General features: G+C 40.7%; 1 protein-coding gene and 1 non-coding gene across 2 annotated transcripts in view; both read right to left on the bottom strand.

Annotated features, from left to right (window-relative positions):
- The window catches only part of LOC103179110 (synaptotagmin-B), a 136073-nt gene that overhangs the window by 67100 nt on the left and 51705 nt on the right, over positions 1-17268 (bottom strand).
- trnaa-cgc lies at positions 3592-3663 on the bottom strand. The gene has a single exon. It is a non-coding gene; the product is annotated as a tRNA-Ala (tRNA).

Below are 17268 nucleotides of genomic sequence, written 5' to 3'. Positions count from 1 at the left end.
CAATTTAATGCATACTTCTGTGTACCAACTTGTTTTGGTCAGTAGCACTCTCACCTTTTGACCCAGTTGCCCACAGGAACAGAGGTAATCACAGCAGGACAAGTCAACCTATTCTATGTTCCTTTTTTCCCATCATCCACCCACACCTTCAGCCTGTACGATCGTTTCGTCTTAAAATGTAAGATGGCCCAACGTTGGGCAAAATATCTTGAATTCAGGTTCGATTCAGAAGTTGGTTTTCAACGGTTCTTTTTTTTAAAAAAAAACAACTGCGGAAAATTAAGGCTGAATTTAGGAATTTTCCAAACTTCTGCACAATCTTTTAGAAATTTTAAGAAGATGCTTTTAAAAGCTTAAATCAGGCAAAATGTTGAGCCTCAATTGTAAAGAAGTACTGACATTTTAATGAAGTGCTGGGGAAGAGCTGCATTGTCAGAGATGAGGAATTCAACTGAGCTCCCATATGTCTGTGATCGCACAGCAACACTCAAGAAAAGAGAAATGTGTTTCTCCTGGTGTCATTGGCCGCCAATTTTCAGATACTATAATTTTGCGACTGTTTGAGGGACATTACTGTGTGCAAGTTAACTGCTGCGTTTGTCTACAAAAATATGCAGTCACTGCACTTTCAATTAGATCCTGTGAAATACTTGTTTCAACAGTGGGTTAAGGTGATGTCAATTGCAATGATTATTATTAGTAATACCAAATGACAAAAAAAATTGGGTTCAGTGCCCTGAGATAACATTGGTGTTGTCAAGTGTGACTGCACCCTTTGATTCCACCAACATTGTTGACCAATGGCTGGTGTGACATAACTAAGCAAGTGCAACAGACATATCTGCTACAACGGCAAGGAATTAAATTCACTCTGAAAGGGAAGGAAGGGCTGGAATTCACTTGACCACATGGATTGAAACGCAAGGCTACTGCCGAGGCTTCTAGAGACCCCAAATTGAAAAGTACGAACAGTCTTTAAGTCATTTAAGGGTCGCAATTAGCCAAATGAAATGTCTAGCCCAATGAAACCAACCCAGGCTTCAATCTGCTGGATGGTTTAATTAGCAGCACAGAGAACTAACAGAAACTGCAGCCCAGTATTGGAAAATCTCCACCTGGATTAGTTATATGCCACAATGGAGAGTAATTAACTCATCCCAACTAATGCAGGCTCCATTCAACAGACCGTTGAGAACCCTCTAGAGCAGCAATTCAAAGCTACCATTGCAAACCTCAATTAACTGGCTCCACAGAGAACTGGAGGGTAATAATCTATTGTGAAGACAGAAAGGAGGCAAAGGGAATGAATGGCCCAAGACAAAGGTTCTGTGGAGTTGAGATGTACTCCTCTCTGAAGCTCTAGAGCTGTTGATAAATGTGGTGCACGTTAAGAAGTCACTACACGTTAGGGCAAGATCCTGCAAAGTTTCAATTAAGTGATAAAGCAAAGATTATTACTAATATTGTTATTGGGGTGAAAAATACGGATGATAATTATCACCTGACATTAGTTACAGCAAGTAAATCATCTTAGGATCCTTTCAGATGGATATGTGCAAATATTTGCTTCATAGAGCTGATGTATCAGGTCAATGTTGGAGCAGGCCTGATGCGCTGTAATAATAATAATCCTTGCATTTGATGCAGCACCTTATCACATCTTTGAGATGTCTCAAAGCGCTTCACAGAATATACTGTAAAGTGAATTCACTGTATATTTTGTGGGCGAAACGTGGCAGCCAATTGCACACAAACAGTGTTCCACAAACAGTCGTGGATTGAGTGACCAGTAATCTTTTTTTTGAAGGGATTATTACCCCAGAAAAGCGATACGCCAATCGACTGATAACCGGGTTCCTACTTACTGGTAGGTAAATAGAGACGTGTGCAGTAAGGAAATTTGCCCAACATTTTGCCCTGCCGGGATTCAAACCCAGGTCTCTCGCTTGTGAGGCGAGCGAGCTCTCTAACCTCTGAGCTACAGGATTCCACATAATTCTTGAACACAAAGTCTATCGGTAAGGATATTGTTAAACGGTTTGTACATGCATTGTACATACATGACTTGCATTTTGTAGCTGCATTTGTACTGGGATGAGATCAGGATTTAAGAGTTGTGTTTGCCTGCACAGGTTGCAGAATATTGATTGACGATTGGTTTATTGTGTTGTTACCTAATGAATTCTGCTGGCTGCTCCCACTACTTCGAACTCTGCTGCTAAAATCTTATTCTAACGTGAGCTGCTGTGTAAGTTATACCGCCCAGAGGGCTGTTGCATTACGATTATTGAAGGGAGAAATGGCTTGTGCAGTACAACATGATGGGAGTTTCCTGATGACTTTTCCGGGTCTGGGAGATGGATTGTCAGCTTCCCACTGAAGCGGTTGGAATTAATGAGGTTGTTGGAGGAGGAGATGGTGTCTGAAAGTTGTGCAGAGGTTAACAAACAGTGCGTAGAACAGACTAGAATGAGACTCTTACGACCAAAATTGACCTTTCAAAAGCAAATATCTTCAATAAAAGGTTGGCATTGCAGGCCAGTTCTCAGAGAAAGGGAACTAGGTGCCGACTGATGAGTGCACTAATATTGACCCTATGAAGAGTGAGACCCAGGTTAAACCTTTCACTCAATCCCCACAGCAAAGCTGCTGTCTATCTCATGGGTTCCACTTTTAAGCCTCTCCTCTCCGCCAGCAGGTTCCTCCAAGCTTCTCCTTTCATGCCCAAGACTAAATTGATAACTTGTCTTAGGCCATTTGTGGTCGCTGCTGATACCTCTTGTGATTGCTCGCGGATGATAAGATATCCACTTAAAGAGGAGAATTCCATAAACTGGGGGCGAAATTCTGGTGAGGAAGCGTAAATTGAGTTAGTGTACACCATCCGCTTTCTAAACAAAGAATGTTGTGCGGTCCTCACATTTGATGAACAACAACAACAACTTGCACTTATACAGCGCCCTCCACGCAAGGTAACGTCTCAGAGCATTAACAATGGCGGAGCCTGACTCCGAGCCGGGGTGGGGGTCGGGGGGTAGGGGGGGAATATAGCGCCTTTTCACTTTCTCGAGATGTCTCAAAGGACTTCACAAGATTTACTGTAAAGTATAGTGGTTGTGTATTTAAGGGGAATGCACAGCCAATTTACTCACGGCAATGTCCCACAAACAGCCATGGAGTGTATAACTAATTTTATCTGGGGACTTTTGAATAGTGCCTTGGCATCTTTAACTTTCATTGAAATAGCAACTTTCAAACATGAAACTTTCAGTTCTCCAATCATAACAAGTTTAAAGTCACCGGCAACACATTTTGAATTGCATAAAGTCAGCACGTGATTCACAATAATAAATCTAATAAGAATCCTTGCATTTGATATAGCACTTTTCACGTCTTCTACATGTCTCAAAGCGCTTCACAGAATAGACTGTAAAGTGAATTGACTGTATATTTGTGAGCGAAACATGGCAGCCGATTGCGCACAGCAGTGTCCCACAAACAGTCGTGGATTGAGTGACCAAATTGTTTATTTATTTATTTCCTAGACGGATTATTATCAGGCGTGCGGAGTAAGGAAACTTGCCCAAGTTTTCGCCCTGCCGGGAATCGAACCCAGGTCTCTCGCTTGCGAGGCGAGTGCTCTAACCACTGAGCTACAGGACTCCTCATAACACTGGGAAAGAAGAAACAAATCACTTCTGGAGTCACAAAGAACTCGTGCTTCACTGACAGTGTATCATTACATCGTTCAAGAAGATTTAAAACTACAATATTTAATTTGTTCGGGTATTACACCATTGATCAATCACTTAACATTAATTTAACATTCCATTATTGCTTTAATATTAAAATTCATAATAATAGCAATAATAACAATAATCCTTGCATGTCGTTGAAATACCTCAAAGAGTTTCACAGAGTATGTGTTGGAAAGTGGATTGACTGTGTATTTTGTGGGCGAAACGCAGCAGTCAATTGCTTATTTAAATAAGAGAAATACTATATAAATGAGGACCATTGAAGTTAGCCTTTTTTTATTCCTGTCAAAAAATGGGAGGAAAATCCGAGGCCGAAAAATTGACCCTCAAAATTCAGTGAAAATCTTGATTTACGTTGGAACATTAAAAACACACTTCAAATCAAGCAGCCCTCCAACAAAACATAAACGTTATTATTTGATTTTAAAGATACGTGTGCTTCACAGATCACAGGCAATGAGTCCGATTAATTCATTCTGCCTCGAGAACCGTTACACAACACACGGCAAGAGGTTTGGAACCGCTGCTGTGTTCAGCAGAGATTTTCTTCTCTGAAGTTTTTCTTTCCCAACTAAATGATCTAATTATATGGCGACTTTGGCAAATTATCACAGCGAGGAGCACATTTTATTGCTAAACTGGAAAACTCCAGTCACTTTACCTCCAAGGGCCACATTAACATATTCCACAATTACAGTCTTATGTTCTTATGTACAAACCCATCATTAGGATTGTTTGAAAGTCAGAGGAATATTGTAATGAGTCAGTATTCCATTCTGCAATCAGGTTCTTTTCTCTATCAAAACTAAAAGCGTTTCATTTAACAATATGGTTTCTTTCCACCCCCCACCCCAGAGCTGAACGAATAAAATGAAATTGAAAATAATGGAGAAATGTTTCAAAGCACTTCACGGTATTTAATATAAAGTGTAGTGTCTGTGAATTTTGTGGGTAAACAAGTCAACGGGTGGGACATAAGTTTAAAGACACTATTTAAGTTTGAAAAACTGGATTTTCTTTTAGACATATAAGAGATTTATGACAATAGAGGTGGTCCATTGATTAGAATCGATTAACAACCGGGTTCCTACTTACTGCGAGGTAAACAGAGGCGTGCGGAGTAAGGAAACTTGCCCGAGGTGTCGCACTGCACGGGAATCGAACCCGGGTCCTCTCACTTGCGAGATGAACAATCTAACCAATAAACTACAGGACTATTATAATAAAAATCCCAAATAAATTGAAAGACTGAGCAATTTATTTACATTTGAAAGGAGGGAGGTGAGCGGTCAGATGAGCGGAGGAAGAATTCACGACGATGGAAAATGAGGTTAAACGTGGAATTAAAAAAAGGGACCTGAGATGTTTCACAATGCCGTAGAATTCAAGTCAAGTGAATAACACCGCAGATGGACTGTTGCCAGTGGCTGTATGTCTTAAAGTGCAGAGATCCACGTAAGTAGTTTTCTCACTGCTTTGCCCATTTCCCCCTTGGGAATAAGGATCGTTTCATAGTGTGTCACAAGGAACCTAAGTATGGTCTCAGAGGTGCCACATTATTCACTAATAGAAAGTCAGTGGCACAGAAATAGGAGTAATAATTATTTTGTCAATCATGGTTTAAAAGCCCCCTCTGTTCCTATGTGCATGATGTACCCAATCCTTCCTTGGCAACAGAAACTTTCTGAGAGATGTGCAGAATTTGTCACTTCTAATTTCACCAGTTTATCATTTACTATTAATAATAACCCTTGCATTTGAGATAGCGCCTTTTCATATCTTTGCGACATCTCAAAGGGCTTCACAGAATATACTGTAAAGTGAATCGACTATATTTTGTGGGCGACACCATTTAAGCTGCATATGAATACAAATTGTAGTTACAAAGAACCTTTGTTATCAATTTTGATTAACTTAAGTTTATTAATTTTCCTGCTTCCCTCTTTTACATTTCCTTTTTCTCATTCTTCCCTATCCATTATGTCCCCCTCAAGCCTCTGTTATCTCAGCTCAGTTGGCAGCACTCTTGCCTCAGGGTTTGTTGCTTCACACCTCACATTGGGTCTTGGAGCTCCTTGTCCAGGCTGGCAGAGCACCACAATACTGGGGGAATGCTACCTCCTCAGAGGTGATGTGCTTCAGATGAAACATTAACCCGAGGTCCTATCTCTTTATTCAGGTGGAAGTCAAAGATCCCATGGCACTGTTACAATAGAGGAGGAGGTTTCTGGCCTGCTCAATAATCCTCCAGGTATTTTGGTCATTCACCACATGAGTGTCTGTCCTGAAATTACCTTTTGCAACTTTAAACCTGTGTCCACTTGTTCTTGGTGTACCTTAAAGTATTGTTCTGTTCCAATGAATCAACTTGTTAATATCGTCACTGTTCTGAACCCCCTCTGTGTCGGGGCATTGAGTCATGCCAGCGGCTTGTGAGTTCCCAAACATCAGGGAACGTGTTAAGTAGAGCCAGAGTTATAATGATGTTGATTCACTGCCTCCAAGAATTCTATAAATCGCAGCGGAGAATGAGTCATGTTTATGAAATCGGGCTTCTCATGTCATCTCACTCAGTTGAATCACTAAGGTGCTGTACTTCATTGGCACGAAAGTCCTATTTTAAACTCTTCATTGGCTATTATTTTTCAGGACTTGGCATTTATTAATAATAATCACCCTTGCATTTAATTTAGCACCTTATCACATCGTCAAAAGTGTAGTGACTGTGTATTTGTAGATGAACATGGCAGCCAATTTGCGGAACGACCTGCATTTATATAGCACCCCCATATAGCACTGGAGTGTCAGCCTAGACGGTGAGCTCAAAGCCCCGAAGCAGGACTTAAACCCACAAAGGAGTCAGAGGCAAAAATATTACGAACTGAACTAGGCCAACAATTTAGGAACATGGGCGCTCACGCTCTTTCATAAAGTTCCCTTGGAAATTCAGGGAAATTTGCTGTGCAATAAACTAAAAGAATTTGTTCCCTGTTCAAGGTGCACCAGAACTTATCATCATCCTTATCATCCTTGCGCTTGATATGCCGCCTAATCACATTGTCGAGACAGCTCAAAGCGATTCACAGAATATATTGTAAAGTGAATTGACTATGTATTTTGTGGGCGAAAAAGCAGTAGTCAATTGCTGTTTCTTGAATATAATATAACTTAAAATAGTACAACGTAACTATAATATAACTTAAATGTAACTTCTCAAAATATAACAAATTGACATTGTTAGATCCATTACATCAGGCTCCCCTTCAGCCAAATGTTCTTAGAGACTTGCTTCAACCCACTGGACAAGATCAATGATCGGCGACACATTAATATTTCAAAAGAATATACTAGTGCAATAATCTATGAAATATTTAATGGCTGATACTAGAAGATATGTTCCATTGTTAAGGCAACCATTTATCTTCTTTCTAACTCCCTTTGTTTACCTGCTCAGTGCTGGATTATTCCAACTTTGAAGAAAATGTCTTATTTATTAGATGTGAGAGGAATGGTTAATGCAATTTTTCTATGAGACCATTATTCATAAAATGTCTGCTTGCTGTGCAAAAACACACAGTCACTACACTTCACAGTGAATCCTGTAAAGAGCTTTGAGATGTCCTGCCAGCCTATCAGCTACTTCAAATGCAAGTTTTTTTAAATATTATAATGATTTTTTCATTTGGAATTTGACATTTACTTTTAAACGGAAAACATAGTTGTGCCTCAGTCCAGCTGGTGGATTCCTCTGCCTTGTTTATCGGTCAGCCAGAGCGACAGACATGACAACGAGCCTATTTGGTTTTGAATCTTTCACCATCTGTGTGAGAAAATGGGTCAGGCCACAGATGGCGATATGCAGGAACATCTCCCAAATCCCTTGAACATTCATAGCAGGCTCAATGGGCTGAATGGCCGCACTAAACTCTGTACCTCGAACACAACAGTTTTAGCCAGGCTCTGCTGAACAGATCGATTTCAAGGTCCTCAACTACTTGTCTTCAAATACCTTGAAGCCCTGGCACCTCCCTACCTGCTGACTCCCCAATCTACCACCCGTTGCCTCCGTTCGACTGGCTCCGCACTTTCAGCCACTACGCCCTGAAACTCTGGGACACTCTCCCTCAATCCTTCCACCTTGCCCACCTTCCCAATCTACAGGTCACTCCTGAAGACCTTCCTCTTCGACTGTGCCTATATAGCGCTTTTCACATCTTCTAGACATCTCAAAGTGCTTCACAGAATATACTGTAAAGTGAATTGACTGTATATTTGTGGGTGAAACGCAGCAGCCAAATGCTCACAGCAGTGTCCCACAAAAAGTCGGGGGTTGAAACGACCAATTTATTATTGTTTTTTTTTCTTGAGGGATTATTATCAGGCGTGTGGAGTAAGGAAACTTGCCTAACGTTTTGCCCTGCCGGGGGATCGAATCCAGGTCTCTCGTTTGCGAGGCCAGTGCTCTAAACCCTGAGCTACAGGACCCAAGCTACACCTTGTTGTTGTTGGTGTTGGCCTTCTCCTATTCTTGTATTCCAAAGCATAGCAATGGCAAGGGAGCTGAATAACACTGGCTCGCATTGGGCTTGAACTTGCAGTAAATTAGACTTTTAGGAGATCATTTGCAGGAAAATTACATTAGCAATTCTTAACATCAATTATCATCATTTACCACCTCGAGCTCCATGGACATTCTGATTCAACATTATGTTAATTGGTGCAAACAGTTGGCCTCCGAACGAAAGGCAATTGCACGAGGGCTTTCCACATGGATTTTCAATTAGACAAAATTGTCACACAAGAACTTTCAACTGGAAAAAGACACTATGTTGAATAAGGGAAATGAAATCTTGCAAACATTACAATAGCTGGAGTCTTTTTTATAGGCCATTGGTGTTTACGAAGAGATAGAAACATTTCAGCATAGAAAGAGGACATTCAGCCCATCGTGGTTGTGACATGATAGTTTCTCCCTCATTTGATTTATCTGCTGTAATCCCATTTCCCTGCTTTTATCTAATTTCCTTTCAAGTGATATAATTGACTTTATTTTGGCATTAGCATGTTTGAACAGACTGGAGATGGGGAGGTAGTTGGAGAGCAGGGATGGATCAAGGGAAGGTTTTTTGAAGATGAAAGTGATGCTTTTAAGGGGGTGGGAACAGTGTCAGTGGACAAGGAGAGGTTGATGATATCTGTGAGTAGACGGGCGAGGAGGTGGAGCTGGGAGTTAACGATGGGGGAACGAGGGAGCAGGTGGTGGGTTTCATTTTGGTCATAATGGTGATGAGAGAGGAGGGGGAGTTAAGATTGAAGATACAGAGGGCGGGATGGGTAGGGGCTGGAGTGTGAGGAGGAGGTGGGGAAGAGGGAAACAATTCATAAATAGCAACAAAAACATTAAGAGAAGCTGATCTACTTTCATGAGCAGGAGGCTGAAATTTCAATATCATCATGACACATCTCGATGTAAATTTATGTCTGCAGTTTCCATTTAATATTTGATATGAGGAGACGAACATAGATTTCAAATAACCCCCCCGGTGTTTTTTCTTTACTTCAAATCATATTTTTAGTGCTGGAAAGACATTTACCAATTTTATGCAGCAAAATGAGCCGTCTGCATATACACCCCTCAGCTTCAATTTTCCCTTCCATTTAAATTGAAAGCAGGTTCAGGAAACTGGCACAGTGATGAAATTATTTAAATTCTTCCTCCACACACCTCTGTTTACCTAGTAGCAAGTAGGAACCCGGTTATTAGTCAATTGGCGGATTGCTTTCCAGGGCTAATAATCCCTTTGACAAAATAATAAATAATAATTGGCTGCCACATTTCGCCCGCAAAATATACAGTCAATTCACTTTACAGTATATTCTATGAAACTCTTGGAGATGACATGGTAAGGCGTTATATCAAATGCAAGAATTATTATTATTTTTATTTTTGGGGGTCGGCCAAGTGTCTGACACATGCAGAAACTCATCACTGTGTTGAAGAGTATACAAAGCAGACTGACAGTTCCATGCCACCTACGCATGGAGATTTCGATGTGTCTGGAATGAATGTGTATTTTCTCCCTGGGGGGTACACACTCTGGTTACCTAATTATTATTACAACAGTACTTGCACTTATATAGCGCCCTTTACAAGATGTAGCATTCTTGAAGCACTTAAAGTATTCAGGCACATTACTTAAGTATTAGGCAAAATTCTAGATTAAATTTGAGTTTAAACTACTTTATTTTATAGAATTTACTGAGGCCAGGTAATCTTTAGACCAGTAGATTATTTAACAAGGGAAAAGTATCTGCTCGATAGAGGTAAAGTATTACTGTGTGTTCTTTACTTAGAGAAGAAAACCTGTCAAACAGTTTTCATTATAGATCTAAAGTATTTGTCTTACCGTGTGGTGTAAATCTGTCAATGTATATACTCCTATCTATGGAGCTGAATTCAGTAAACAAAGCACCAATACAGTAATATCACAGATGATTAAATAAGTAATCTTTCCATTGGATTTAGTGCCTTTTCACATTGAAACGTCTCAAAGTACTTCACGTAGTCTTCTGTAAAGTAATAATAAAAAATAATCCTTGCATTTGATATAGCGCTTTTGAGGTCTTCTAGACATCTCAAAGCACTTCACAGAATAGACTGTAAAGTGAATTGACTGTATATTTGTGGGCGAAACCCGGCAGCCAATTGCGCACAGCAGCGTCCCAAAAATAGTCACGGATTGAGTGACCAAATCATTATTGTTTTTTCTTGAAGGATTATTTATCGGGCATGTGGAGTAAGGAAACTTGCCCAAGGTTTTGCCCTGCCGGGAATTGAAATCAGGTTTCTCACTTGCAAGGTGAGTGCTCCAATGACTGAGCTACAGGACTCCATGCCTACAAATACACAGTCACTAAAGTAGTCTTGTGACTGTGTATCTGTAGGCGAATGCAGCAGCACAAATCAATGTCTCACAAACAGCCATGAAGTGAATCACTAATTATTTTTATCTGGGGGATTGTTGACCAGGAGAAACTCCTTTCTCTTTTTAGACAATGCTATGGGATCATTAGTATCCATCTGAACATGGATAGGAAACCGGTCGAAAGACTCATCCAAAGGCAGCGTTTTTGATGATGCAAATGCTGCATTGAAGTGTCACACTGGACAGTGAGCTCGGTGAACGTTGTTGTATCAAATACAAGGGTTATTATAATTATCATTTCTATAGAATCAGCAAGAATGTGGGGCTTGAACCCTCAAACTTTGGTCTGCCTGCAGCAGAAGGTTATTTTTATAGAGTTTTGACAATGGCAGGTCTGAGTATGGAAGTGAGACTCTACATTTTTCACCATAATGAGCTAGGTGCTAGATATTCAGCATTACTGGAAATAAATCCCTTGTTTGGAGGGGAGAAGTTATATCTCATTATCTCTCGGTCCCCAGAGCCTCAGATACTCAGCTTGCTGCGAGCATTGTACTTCTCGCAATAGAACAAGCACCCAAAATGGTCGTCGCCACATTAATAATAATAATAATCCTTGCATTTGATATAATGGCTTATCGCATCTTTGAGACGTCTCAAAGTGCTTCACAGAATATACTGTAAAGTGAATTGAATGTATATTTTGTGGGCAAAACGCAGCAGCCAATTGCGCACAGCAGTGTCCCATTAACAGTCGTAGATTGAGTGACCAAATTATTATTTTTTAAAGGGATTATTACCCCCAGAAAACAATCCACTAACAATCGACTAACAACCGGGTTCCTACTTACTGCTAGGTAAACGGAAGTGTGTGAAGTAAGGAAACTTCCCTAAGATTTTGCCCTGCCCAGGAATCGCTTGTGAGGCGAGTGCTCTAACCATTATGCGACAGGACTCCACCATTATGCTCCAGCAATCCAAACAAAGGTGAGCCAACCAGCAAACTACATTAAACCTTTAGTTTGCCTACAAAATACGCAGTCACTACACTTTACAGTAAATCCTGTGAGACGTCCTCCCAGAATCAGAGACGCTATCTCAAATGCAATTATTATTGATAGCAGTAGTATTATTTCAACAAAAACAATGAAGAATCTTTTGCTGCAAAAAAATAATTTGTGCAGTGAACTTGCAACAGCCATCACAAGGTTACTCCCCAAAATACGTGCCTTACCCTTTCAGTTTAACAATGGAAAATTAACCCCAAAAAGAATCTTACACTGGGCTCAGATGAGCTCTCCTTTCTGCACCAGCAATGGGCAGTAATGTATCTCACACCACCTAACCCTAGGAAGTAAAAACTTTATTGATAAACTATTGAGGTCTTAAAATCAACCTGAAATGAAAGCTCTGGTCTTGTATTAAATCCTTCTAGCTTGATTGAAGAGACATTAATCTGCATTAGTTCCGTGGACCGCAATTCTCTGCAGTGATTAATTCAATACCAAATAATATATCAGCGAATGAACAAAAGTGTTTACGTGTGTTTAGCTGTGAAATCTGATATATGTTCTTCTTACTGCACTAAACAGCAATTCTGTTTTCATTAATCCTTTAAATCCTATGTAGGATTACGATGCTCCAATATCATTCTTTTCTTCTGTTAATCTATTACTGCTGGGGTGTAAATGAGCTCAGCTGAGCAACGGGAGACAGAATTTTAACACCTTCATCTACTGGAGAGCTGTTATATATTGCAATTATATTTGCAATTACACAGCGATCTTCACGTACAATAACGTGTGGGAGCACTTTACAGTGCTGGGAAGGATTCCGGGGGGTTGGGGGGGTGGGAGGGGGGTGGTTGTGTGGGGGAAGCGACCATATGTGCGGTCAAAGAGGTAGGTATTAAGGTAGGACGAAAGATAGAGAGAGGGTGAGATGGATGGGTAGAGTGAGGGAGGTCCGAGGTTGGGGAAAGAGGGTAAAATCAGAAAGTAATTACTGCGCCTACAGGTTACCTCCCACCTCCCCCTTACTTGGCATTTGCCCATTGCCACTTTTGAAGGGATGTGCAGTATAAGCCTGAGTTAGCCGAGCAGATGTGGTGAGCAGATGTGTGGGGTAGGAGATCAGAGAGATAGGGAGAAGCTAGGGTATCGCAGGGATTTATAGTTGAGGGTAAGGACCTTGAAACCAACTCGCTGGGAGCCAGTGCACCAATGGAGCCCTGGTAAGGACTGGGGTGATAGACATGTGGAGTTTGGTGCGATTGGTATCAGCAAACGCTCAGACCTAAATGTCCCAAAATGCTGGAACATGCGGAGAAAACTCTCAGCTCAGTGTACGAGCTATTGAAAGCTGCAGATCCCTGCTCTGCATCTCTGTACCACTGCAAGCAGCATCGTGGCTTGCTGTTGCTTAACTTTTGTACATAAATTCTATAAACAGGAGGGCTTAGATTGAATTAAAAAATTAAGAACAAAACCCAACTCTGCAATGCTTTAATACCGTTTTCATGGCATTTAAATATGAAAAACAAAAATGTCTTCAATTTTACATTAATGTGCAAATGCCAACACTGTTTATCAGAGTCCCCAAAGGTTCCAGCCGTGCATATGAGAGTGAAAAAGCGAGCCAAAGAAAGATACACAAACCATTCTGGCAATTAAAGGTTGAAATTCTATTGGTAAATCAGCTTGGAAATGGCCTATTTGACAGCTAAACAACATTGAGGCAGTTTCCAATCTGGTATGGAGAAGTGCACTTCGGGAAGCATCGTATCGTTAAGTGTAATTTAGTTTAACAAATCAGAATATTTTAGATGGACCGTGTGGCATATATTCCTCATTGCCCCTTGACACAGCGCTGTGAGTACAGAGAATTTCTCAGGTGTATTTCGTAATGCAATGTAACAAGGTGCCAGAGGCAGCCCCTTCAGCTGTTATATTTGTGCCGCCTCCACCACTTTCTTGCTTTCTTTGAGGGATGCAGCAAATGACATGTGCTGTGGTTTTAAAGAAACCTGTGCTATTTTTCCCCCCACATTTTTTGCTTAGGCTCGATCCCTCTCTCCCCTCATTCAAGATTCATCTCAAGACCCACCTCCTTGTCTGCGCTTTCGGTTATCTTTCCATTCCCCACCCCCACCTGGGTTTCAATCCCCAGCTCGGGCAACCAGCCAGTACTGTTAAGCTCCTTGGTTCATCCTCCAGATGTGAACAACTCGATATAATCTGCATTGTATCAATCAGGACACAGGCACTGGAGGCAGCACAGAGCCTTTGTTTGTTTCTTGATCAGCTGGAAGTCTTCTCCCATTTCCAGTCACAGGGTGATTTCCAATGTGTTGGTGAAACTTACAGTTTGTTTCTGATGCTCTTAACACAGTCACAGAGTCTCTGCATGTGTCAACTGGGGGGACCATAGGGTGGGACTTATGGTCACCTCCCCTCTTCCCTCTCCCCCTGGCTCGTTGTCAGACTCTGCCACCGTCAAGCACACCGTGTGAAGGGCGCTATATAAATGCAAGTTGTTGTTGTGGTTATTCTTCATTCATTTTTCGCCCACAAAACACACAGTCACTACACTTTACAGTATATCCTGTGAAGCGCTATGAGATGTCTCGACAATGTAATACGGCGCTGTATCAAATGCAAGGATTATAATTTTTTATTATTCAAACTGATTCTGTGGGCGGACATCGATCCAAAAAGAAAACTTCTGTGGGTGTTAGACTTGGGTGCCCTGCACAGTTTTGAAATACTGAAAGATTTTCCCAGAAGGCATGGACCAGTTGATCCCATCTCCTTTGCACCATCATAAACAGCTGACTGAGCTTTGCAAGTGTTTACGCACCGAGTCTGCAAGCCTGACACTGGTGGTACCTTCTCAGTGAGTTTGGGCTTGTTTAATCTCAAAGCCTAAAGAACCAAAAGCAGAACAAGTCTAAACACTGGTGATTTGGGAATTTATGCATTGCTTTCCAGGGGAAAAATCAATACCAACCACAGAACTGATCGATAGTTGGCAGTTTGCTGCGGTTGATTTTTTTTTCATATTCAAGCAAATATGTGTCCAGTATCTGTCCTGTCAAACCAGTTGAAACGCTGTTACGCTACTGGGATTTCATATGGAATTAGTGCATGCGAGTGAATGGCCGGTAACTATCTTATTCTACTCTACAATTCACTCATTCCTTCCTTGCAAAGCAGTTGTGAATTGCTTTTTTTTCAGTCAGCCGGGTGTTTGACCATGCGGAGTATGGAAACCGAACCAGACTGAGAGTTCAGTTCACGTGTGTATGCCACCTACGCATGGAAATCTCACTGTCTGTAACGGAATGAGCCATCTCTCCCTGGAGCGATGCACCCTGCTTACCGGGTTAGGTGTCTGAAAGCGCAGTCAATTCCAGACTAAATCACAGGCGGATCTCTAGATTGAGAGTTAAATAGTAGTTGCCTGCCTGCATGCATGCGGTTAATAATACCCAGGATTCTTTGTGCAGTTGTTCTGCAAAATTCTCAATATTAAATTTTCAATTTCAAAATAACTTAATGAATGGAATAAAGATTCTCTTGCTTCCCAGAGTTTGCAACTGGGGAGAAATAAAATAACTCAAAGTTGCAAAACACTTTAGGAATCCCATGTTCATCACCAGTTAAAGAGAACAGTTTCATAAGGTATTCATATCTCCCTATACTCCAATACATGACTTGATGTGTGCAATGTCAAATACAAGTATTATTATAAGTAGGAACAGCCAGCTGTGGGCATGGTTCAGTTGGTAGCACTCTCACCTCTGGTTGTTAAAGCCACACATTAGGACTTGGAGCTCATAGTCTAGGCTTGACATGCCAATACGGTGCTGGGTGCCAATACAGTGTCAATACAAACACTGCATTACTAGAGGTGTAGTCCTTCAGGTGAGATGTAAACTGAAGTCCCATCTGCCTGTTCAGGTGGCCGATTAAAAAATATCCCAGGACACGATTCGAAAAGAGAATAGTTGTCCTGGCCAACAATCGTCTAATTGAAATTACTCATTCACTTCATGGATGTTTCTGGGACATTGCTGTGTGCAAATTTGCTTTGGCATTTACTTACAAATGCAGTTACTACACTCTACAGTATATCCTGTGAAGTACTTTTAGATGTTTTGATGACATGATGCAGCACTAAATCAAATGCAAAGATTATTCTTAACCATTATTATGAAGCCAACAATATTAAAAAAAAGTTACAAAGAAAATCATGAACCAATTGTCTCTGAATATAAGTGACTGTGAATTAACTCAGGGGAGATATGACAGGACATTACAATGTATGCACATTCTCTGTTGGTTCTGTGTTTGATTGAAATAGCACTATGTTTGCTGAGGTAAAGCTGAACGGGTTTTATATCCACCAATTGGCATTGTGGAGCCATTGAAATGGATTCCCAAATAATGACCGGTCAAACCCATTATATAAATAATTAATGAAAAAGTTAAAGTCAGTAAAACATTTATTTAAAAGAAAATCAAGAAAATGAAACTCAGAAGCTGATTTCATTTAATGAAAAATAAGCTATTACATTTTTATATCATTTTAATGGACTTTCCTTGATGAATGCATTGATCTTGCTAATAATGGGAAGTGTGCCATTAGCGAAGCCATGTTTTACAGACTTTTGACTCCATTACGCTTGAGCTAAATTAAGTCAATGAAAACTAATAATGTTGATTGACCTGCTGAACTGAGTTCAGTGTGGTGCATTCATAATGGGAATATTTGCATTGGATTTCTCCACTCGAAAGAAATTCCTCAAAAATAGCAAATGTGAAAATGTGGAGTCCTGTAGCTCAGTGGTTAGAGCACTCGCTTTGCAAGTGAGAGACCTGAGTTCATTTCCAGGCAGGGCGAAACCTTGGGCAAGTTTCCTTACTCCACACGCCTAATAATAATCCCTCCAAAAACCCAAAACAATAATTAAATTGGTCATTTTCAATCTACGACTGTTTGTGGGACATTGCTGTGCGCAATTGGCTGCCGCGTTCGCCCACAAATATACAGTCAATTCACTTTACAGTGTGTTCTGTGAAGCGCTTTGGGACGTCCTCCTGACGTGAAAAGCGCTATATCAAATGCAAGGATTATTATTATTATTATTATTATTAAATGGCCTTAAGTATGTTTCCTCTTGTCTTTAATTGTGCATAATGCTGGCTTTGCAAGTACTGAGACATGGCTTTTAGCTAAAAGCAAGTGATTTAATCTAGGGAAGGAGGGTTGCGAATTTACACAGCAAAAAAGGTGCATTTAGAGAGACATTGACTCGTAGACGATCCCAGGATCTGTTCTGCAGCCACCGATTTGCACAAGTTTTATAAATGATTTGGGCACAAGTCCTTTTGATGTTATAATATTTGCTGACGATACTTGGGTTACTTGAGCAAGTGGAAAAAAACGACATTCAGGAAGAGTGAGGTCGACTAAACGGATGGGGGAAGGAATTGTGGATTTTAATGCAGATAAATGAGAATTAAAGCATAATGGACCCCTCCCACCCCCAATAAATGTATACAAAATGAAGACATTTCCGA

Source organism: Callorhinchus milii, unplaced genomic scaffold (genome assembly GCF_018977255.1).
Source record: "Callorhinchus milii isolate IMCB2004 unplaced genomic scaffold, IMCB_Cmil_1.0 Scaffold19, whole genome shotgun sequence".
Classification (NCBI taxonomy): Eukaryota; Metazoa; Chordata; class Chondrichthyes; order Chimaeriformes; family Callorhinchidae; genus Callorhinchus; species Callorhinchus milii.
This window is presented reverse-complemented; position numbering and strand designations above follow the sequence as displayed.